Below are 9,127 nucleotides of genomic sequence, written 5' to 3' on the forward strand. Positions count from 1 at the left end.
GCTTCCAGCAGAGGAGTGGAAGCAGGCTGGATAGCTCCCACCCTCACCCCTAGCTGAGCCCCCAGCCCACTGGCCTCACTGCGGTGTCTGCACCCATGGTAGTGCTGCTAGAGACAGGGTTCTTCGCACCCCTCCCTACACTCCACACTATAGGCACCTCCAGCCCAGCATTCCCTCCTGACACTGCACCAGCCACACTCTTGTAAATCATTTCAGGGGAAGAGGGTGTTTTCTTGGTGTCGAGCACTGAGGTTCAAGGGGATGCTGTTGTTGGGGAGGGAGGGAAGGAGTATGTTGTTGAGCCTTGGGTTTGTGAGCAAACCCTACGGCAAGGGGTGGGGGAGGAGGTGAGCTGTGATCACCTCATGGATACAGTGCCCTGCCTGCTGCTGCCAGGGAGGAGGGCAGGGAGCATCCATGGCACACTAGCCACAGGCTCCCAGGACAGCATCCCCAGCCAGGCTGAGACTGTCCCCTTGAAGACCCCTGCCAGGCTGAGCCTGCCCCCCTGGAGACCCCTGCCAGGCTGAGTCTGCCACCCTGAAAACCCCTGGAGACCCTTGCAAGGCTGAGCCAATCCCCCCAGAGGACCCTGACAGGCTGAGCCTGCCCCCTGGGAGCCACTTGGCACCTGGGCAGCTGTGGCTGGAGCCTGCAGTTCCCACCGGCTGCTGCAGGGGGACACAGTAGGGCAGGAGCAGGCCTGGATCTACTTAGTTATATAAGGAGCTCCCAATGGTGCATGTGTAGACATGTTCCCAGGGCTGCCTTACTGTCCAGTAATGTACTGCTCGGTAAGCCTAAATTGCATTAATTGCACATGTAGATGCACCTATTGTTTCAGAGACACCAAGTTTACAAAATTCAGCATTTAAATGGCTTTGTTAAATTTGAAGTTAATGCCATAGGCCTAAATTTCATTACTTTAACACAAGGATGAAAATGAAAGCGTCTTTACTCATAGTGTAGAAGGTCTTCTCAAAATAGCTGCCAATGAACCTCCTACATTGTTTCAACCAGAATATATTTTTCTTGACTTGTGCAGTCCATCTTCTATCAGACAGTCAGAGGACACAGATGTCAGACTGCCCCCAAAGGGTTTTCTTATAAGGGACCATATCACGTAAGAGACAGAAAAGGCAGTTTCAGCTCTCCACCCTCTTCCTAAATAACTACAGGTACAAGCAAAGTTATTGGGCCTCAATGCTTCTGTGGTTTTTATAAGTAATATCTTACTATTGGGAAAAAGCTTATTTTTTTCAATTTACAAAATGAGTGTAAATGTAACTGGTTGCATAACTTTGGTTTTATTTCCATGTAACATTCAATGCAAGTTTTAGGATTGGTACATTTAAAGACTTAAGGTAAAAACCATCCCTCTGACATAAGAGCTCTATGTATATAGTTACACAATCTGCTTGCCTGCTTGTCTGCATTAGATATGGAGTTGGATAGGGCTAAATCCCTGGGTCTAAACACATATGAACATTGTGAAAAATATTTGACCCCTAATTGGTTTTAACCTTCAAAACAAAATCTATACATTCACCTCAGAAAAACAAGGTAATAGACTGTGTGTGTAAAGATAGTAATAAAACATGTCATAGATTTCATAGACGTTAGGGCTGGAAGAGACCTTGGAAGATCACTGAGTCCAGCCCCCCGCCCGAAGGGCAGGAAGTCAGCTGTGGTCATAGGATCCCAGCAAGATAAGCATGCAATTTAGTCTTGAAGGTGTTCAATGTAGGTGCTTGAACCACCTCCGATGGCAGGCTATTCCAGACCTTGGGGGCTCAGACAGTAAAGAAATTCTTCCTTATGTCCAGTCTGAAACGGTCTTGCAGTAGTTTATAACTGTTCAACCTTGTCATCCCTTGGGGCACTCTGGTGAACAAACGTTCCCCCAGATCCTGGTGGTCACCCCTGATAAACTTATAGGTAGCCATCAGCTCACCCCTGAGCCTGAGCTTTTCCAGGCTAAAGAGCCCCACAGCTTTCAGCCTGTCGTTGTAAGGTCTGTTTTCCTGACCTCTGATCATGCGCGTGGCTCTTCTCTGGACTCTCTCAAGCTTCTCCACATCCTTTTTGAATTGTGGAGCCCAAAACTGGAAGCAGGACTCTAGCTGCGGTCTCACCAAGGCCGAGTACAGCGGGAGAATGACATCCTGGGATCTGCTTGAGAAGCATCTATGGATGCAAGCCAAGCCAGCATTTTGGTCGCTTTACTAGCCGCAGCATCGCATTGCAGGCTCATGTTCATCTTGTGGTCAATGATGACCCCCATTTAACATAGAGGTTCATGTAAGGTCAAAAGATTCACATGAAATTGTTCTGAGTGAAGTTATTTGTACTGAAGACATCTGAAGGTGAAACAGAAAGAAAAGTCAGAAAGAAGGAAAATCCAAGATGAAAGCATTAGATAGACTAACTAATAAGGAGTAAGGGAATTTGAAAAGAAAGCTAGATTGGCAGAGCCTAAGGTTGCTCCAACCTGTGTTGTGTTTGGAGACAAGAAAAAACTGATGGGTGTCTGTGACATGTAAGCACTAATGACAAAGAGAGAGGCTGTTTTAGATAACTGTTCCCAGATGCAGCCATTTTCAGAGCCTATACACCAAGTAATAAAAGTTTAACTAAAGCTGATGCCCCCACAGTCAGCTGTTGCAGATGTTACAACTGCTAGAATCAGCAAAATGGAAAAAAAGCAATTTCCCTGAGAAGCTGACTAGTAGTCAAGTCAAATAAGATAGAGAAAAAGGGCCATCACACAAGAACTTTAAATAAATAGCTCAAATATATGGAAGTATATTATAGTTTTAGTGATTAATAACCAAATGTTATTAAATGTAGCTGTGATATATGAAGTACATCATTGCCATGTTTCTTAGATGAGCTGTAAAAAAAAAAAGTGGCTTTGCCAAAGAAGCCCATAAAATAAGGTGAAAAGAAACTGGACTGCAATAAGTGGTATTTCAATACGTTGAAAGAAGATCAAAAAAATTAAAGAACAATAATTTTCAAAAGGACATAAATCCCAGCTAACTGACATTTTTATGGCCCTGGAACAATAGATTCAGAATAATTCCCAAAGTTTCAGTAAAACAAGTATATTTAAATAAAATAATCAAAGAATGTTTGGTAGAATAATCCCTCTATAGTTATGGAATATGGATTGGAAGGAAAAATTGAACAATAAATTGATTCCAAGGTTACCTGCTATTAGCCTACATGCCTTCTTCCTCCTTGTTTCTCTGTCTGCTCAGGTGGTACACATCTCAGGTGTCATAGATGACAATCTACTCCGTGTTGTAAAGTGTTAAGTGCCCCCAGATCCTTTTATTTTCAGTGCGGGTCAAAGGTTCTAAGAAACATAGACTATTCAGCAATTTTCAAGAGTGCTCTGACAGTGTCCACAGCAAATTTGCACTGTTAGTGGGTGAAGGTACATTTTGGCTTGGTTTGTATTAGTGAAAATGAACAAATTCCACACAGTATTAAAAGAATTCAGAATTTAAAACAGTGTTGTAAGAAGAACCCTAAAACCCCTAAGTACAGTGGCTATTTGGCGGCCCAGTGTTTATAGACAGTGAAGCCAGGTGATCCATTTACCTGATTTTTTTCATTTCTTATTCAATTGGATTTAATGAACCATAGAAGTTAAAGGCACAAAAGACTGCATGGACACATATATTTTGTCCATTACTCCTTGTGCACATAAATAAATCCCTCAAATCACTAAATTGTTCCCCAAAGTAAATTGCCTTCTGGTTACATTTTAGAAAGAACCATGGAATACACTTCCTGGCACTTAAAAAAAAAAAAATCTTGTGTCCTTTTTATTATGTCCAACCAGCCTCTTACTGCCCTAATGTAATTGGGAACTTCCAATATCCAGTAATTTCCCAGAAAAATTAATGTTATATTGGATTTTGACTTACTAGGCACATCTATATATGCATTTGGCACATTATGTTTAGTACCTGTAAGAACAGGTACTAACTTAATGCACCATAGTTGGCGCTACTGCTCAGTAGCACCAGTGGACATTTTTTACTTGATACTAATACTAATTCTACTGTGCATTAGTGCATTAGCACGGCTCTCACTGTGACATGCTAATGCACAGCAGAATTAGTCTACTGCACTTGCGTCTCATGCAGATATGCCCACTAGGTCAGATTCTGTTCTGTTAGGTGCCTTCATGCACTTCTGTTCCACTCTGCTCAAATCCTGGAAAAACAGTTTATGCAAAATGTAGGTGCATCCTCTTCTGGCCTACTGCTTTGTGTGACTAACACACTGTAAGATGACAATGGTTGAGTCTGTGAGATGCTTTACTCCGCAGTAAACTGAACTACAGAGCGTTACTTTCTATACAGTGGTTATGTCTACATGAGACACTGACTGTGCAAATCTTACTGCGCAGTCATTTAGTACTTGCAAACATAAGTACTAAATGACTATATAGTAACTAGAGTTACTGTGCAGTAGCATCCCTGAATGGCTTCTCGGTGATGCTGACAGCACAGGATTTCACTATTATTGTGAAGTGGCTGGTTACTACTGCACAGTAGGGCTGTGGGTGAGATTTACTGTTCACAGTAGGGTGAAATTTTGATGGGTGTTTCGTTTTGAAGCTGTTTTGAAGCATTTCGAGCTTGAAACAGCAAACTCGAAATGAAATGAAAGGCTTTGAAAAAGCTTTGAAATGAAATGAGGGTACTTGAAACATTTCGAAAGTTTCTAAATGTTTCGACTTTTGCAGCTGGGCTTGCTTGCAGCTAAACAAAAAGTAAGGAGAGGGAGGCGGAAGAGGAGGGAAGATGTGGGAAGGACTGCTCTCATATTGACTGTGTAGCTGTCTAGTGATTGTCATCCTTCCCTGAGGTCCCTTCCAATCCCAGTGCTCTGAGGGAGGGATGGCTCTCATATTGACTGTGTAGCTGGCCAGTGACTCTGACCTTTCCCTGAGGTCCCTTCCAATCCCAGTGCTCTGGGAGAGGGACAGAAAAACAGCATAAAAAGCATTGTTTGAACTGAGCATTCTCTGTACCTTGGGGTGAGCTTACTGAGCTGTGTCTTCCAGCTGCTCAGCAGTATCAGAAAGGCTATCACTTCCTACTTGTTAGCCTGTTCCTAGCAAGTGGGATCCAATAACCTTTTCCTTTCCTTTTATTATTATATTAATTCCTTTCAATTTATTCCTCCCCCAAAATCCTCTTTTTGTTTTTGTTGGTCTATTTTGATTATTTCCCCCCAAAAAAGAAATCTGTGCTTTCTTTCACAGTGTGCATTCCATTCACCGTGCCGGGAAGCACAGCATATATTGCATATTATAATATACAATTTATACAGGAACATATGCATCCATTTATATATTTTATTTATTACATAAATACATACATACAATTATCTACATATATTAGATAAATACATATTACATTACAGAAAAACACACAGATTTTCCAGCATACCAAAGACACTATGAAACACACTATGAAGTGTGCTGGAAAGGCAGCTGGCAAGCCTTCAGGGAGGGGTGGAAGAGGGGGTAGAGGGAGCTGTAAGTTTCCCCTCCCCTCAAACTGAGACGCAGCCTCTTTCCTTAAACTAGCAGGCATGAGGCTTCTGGTTCTACTGGCAGCAAGGAGAGGGGATCAGTGCCACTGCCTGAGTCTGCATCCCCTCCAATAGCACCAGCCATAACCTCTGCCACCACCACCATGACAACAAGCAGCACCAGCATGACAGTCTCCTCCACCCCTATGTGACTTCTCAGCCTGAGACTTCCAATGTCAGAGAAAGAGCTGGAGGAAGAGTTGTATCTGAGTGCTATAGCGAAAGAAATTCTGGGGAAGGAGGGGGAATCATCTCAGTTTGTGTTCCACACCCCTGAAGTTTCCCCTAGAGCCAGGTCTTCTTCCCTATAAGGCACTTCAGAGGAGGCTGAGGTAGAGGTTGTGGAGGCAAGTGGCTCAGTTGAGTCCACTCCTCCTGTTGCTGTGCCTCTGCCTGCTGAGGAGGGGGAAAAGGCAGCATACACACATGCATCCACACTCCAGAAGCGAGAGGGTACTGAGGTCTGGGATCATTTTGAGCTGACAGATGATCTCACATATGCTACCTGCCTGCACTGCTGAGCCAAAAGCAGCTGAGGCAAGGAAACAAAACACATGAGCACCATGGAGATGCTGATGCATCTCCGCAGGCACCACCCCCTTGCCCTTGTTCCTCCTCAGCCTGGCACCAGTGGGAGCATGCCCAAAAAGAAGTCCCTCTCTTGCTCGAAAGCCCCTGTCCCCTCGAAGCAGAGGCAGGTCACCCTGAAACAGTGGGCAAAAGGCAGGCACACAGAGGGGCGCGTTCCCAAGACAAGTCAGGTCACCCAGAGCATTCAGGAGACGCTTGCTCTGGATGGCCAGCCCTTCTTTGTTGAGTGGCCAGGGTTCAGGCGGCTCATGGTACTTGTGACCCCATTGTACAAAGTGCCTGCATGCACCACATTCAGTAGGATGGTGGTGCCCTCCCTGTATGAGGCATGTAGGGGGTATGTGAGGGAGGAACTGCACAAGGCAGGTCTGCAGGTGGCCTTACAATTCACCTCGAACATCTGGAGCAGTCGGGGTGGAGATCACGCCTACCTCTCCCTCACAGGGCACTGGTGCAACCAGTCAGGCCATCAGTGGGCTCTCCTTCAAGCCCAGGTGATGGATGAGTCCCACACAGCAACTGAGATCATGGGGGCCATGAATTGCTTGGTGCACGGGTGGCTTGTTTGGCAGGGCGAGCTCACCCACGGGTTCATGGTCACTGACAATGGGGCCAATATGGTGAAGGCAATCCATGATTTGGCATCCGCTGTGTGACATACAAGTTCCACCTCATTGTCAGGGACACCTTGGAGGGGGACAGGGCTGCCAGTGATGGCGCCAGCACCACCAGCAAGCTCATTTCCAAATGCAGGAAGGTGGCAGGCTACTTCCACCGGAGCATCAAGGGGGACAAGATGCTGCAGGACAAACAGGCAGAGCTGAACATCCCACAGCACAAAAGCATGCAGGATATGGAACTCCACATACCTGATGCTCGAAACGCTGGTGGAGCAACAGAAGGCCATCCATGAGATGGCTTTGCTTGGGGAGATTAGGATCAGAGGCCCCTTAGCAGAGCTGAGTGGGATACCATCTCCCTGATCTTGGTGGTCCTCAAGCCCTTCCTCGAGGCCACTGAGAGCCTCAGCACTCGTGTTGCCCTCCTTAGTCAGGTGATTCCTGTAGTGAGGGAACTTCAGAAACAAAAGGAGACATTGCAGGGGATCAATGTTCCTGGCTGGGGCAAGCCACTGTCACCAGACATGCAGGCACTGGTGAGGCAGCTGAAGGAGGACATCAGGAAACACCTTGATCCCTTGCGGTCCAGTATAGTCCACGTGCTGGCCACCATCTGTGACCCAAGGGTGAAGGGGAGCGTAAGCGTATGTGGCTGCAAAACCCTGGATCACTGGACTGAGATGCTGGTGAACAGAGTCAGGGAGGCAGAAGGGTGGAGGCAGGGGCATGTGGAAGAGGGGGATCCAGTATCCTGTGCCAGCACACCATCCGCCAGCCAGTCTCCTCCTCCACGACAGGCACTGCCAATGTGGGCCAAGGGCATGGCTTCCATGGTGGGGTCTAGAGGCACCAGCCCCCACCATCAGGCAGGTAGCACTCAGGCCTTGGTGGCTGCCTATCTCACTGAGGACATTGATCTGCTGCTGTGCGACCCCTTAGCCTACTGTGCAAGCCACAGTGAGATGTGGTAGCATCTGGTCATGGTTCCCCGGAAACACCTATTCTGTCCGATGACCACTGTTTCAAGCAAGAGGGTGTTCAGCATTTCTGAGGATGTTGTGACACCCCACTGCACTTCCTTAGATCCTAGTTTGGTGGAGCAGCTGGTGTTCCTGAAGGTGAACCTCCCGCTCCTGGGGTTCCCTAAGCTCCACATGCAGACAGAGTGAGTGCCACCCTCCTCACTCTGTCTGCACTTCTTTTGTTTTTACCCTTGGGCTTCACAAACATTTAGTGCCCTGCTCTCAGAGCTGGAGGGGGAACTCACTGTATCACTTTTCCCCCAGCCAGTAGGGGAAGAATATGTCTCTGCTGAGCTCCCATGTCAGGATGAACTTGGAGGTATGGGCAGGGGCTATGGGGAAGGAGGAGACCCCAGGTCCTGGGCATGACCACTAAAACTGCACCCTGTCAGGGTTGGGAAGCTTGGTGGGACTGCTGGTGGTGCAGCAGTCCCCAAGAAAGGTCAGGTAGAAGGCACCTTATAACCTCCAGCCACCATATGTATTCATATTCCTGGCTGGGGTAAGGTCAGACCCATCACATCCTCTACAGGCCTGGGGCTTGCTGGTTGCAGTGGAGTTGTGAGGCTCCACATAAGTTCAGCTTAGCTACCTGGGATGCCAGCTTTTGGGTTCAAAAACCCTTTGTCAGGCTGAGGAAGCACCTGCAGTTGGTGTGTGTGCTGTTCCTAGATGGAAGGAATAGTAAAGAAACCAGAGGCTGGCATGCAATGCAGGCAAGAAAGCCAGTCAGTGAAAATGGAAATGGAGGCATCAGGGGGCGAGGGACAGGCTGGGGTGGGGGAGGAGAGAAGGGGGATGTAGCAGGTAAAAGTGGAGAGGTACCTGGGGAGTCAGATGTCTGGCAGGTTGTAGTGTGTCATAATTCCGATGTCTATATTGAGTCCATGAGTTTCTGTATCCAGGAGGTTGATGAAGTGAAGTTCATAGGCTCATCTGTGAAAAGTGGTTTGTAAATTCCCTTTGAGGATCAGGCCTGAGAGATTGGAGACAGGTAGCTGGGTTTTGTCTTTGATAGATTTTTGGTGTGTGCTCATTCTGGTGTGCAGTTATTGATTTGTGTCTCTTACGTAATTTCCATCAGGGCATTTGGTGCCCTAATGTGTTTGACCAAAGTGCTTCCCCGCAACATGCACCACCCGGAGTGGTATCTGTGCCTGTGCTGCAAGTCCCTGATCCCCGTGGCAGCAGCCGAATCTCTGAATCAGCCAGGCGGGGCCCATCCCCTGCTCCTCTCCCAGACCAGCAATGGCTGCCCACCTGCCCCAGCTCCCA

The sequence above is a fragment of the Alligator sinensis genome, unplaced genomic scaffold (assembly GCF_000455745.1).
Source record: "Alligator sinensis unplaced genomic scaffold, ASM45574v1 scaffold148_1, whole genome shotgun sequence".
Classification (NCBI taxonomy): domain Eukaryota; kingdom Metazoa; phylum Chordata; order Crocodylia; family Alligatoridae; genus Alligator; species Alligator sinensis.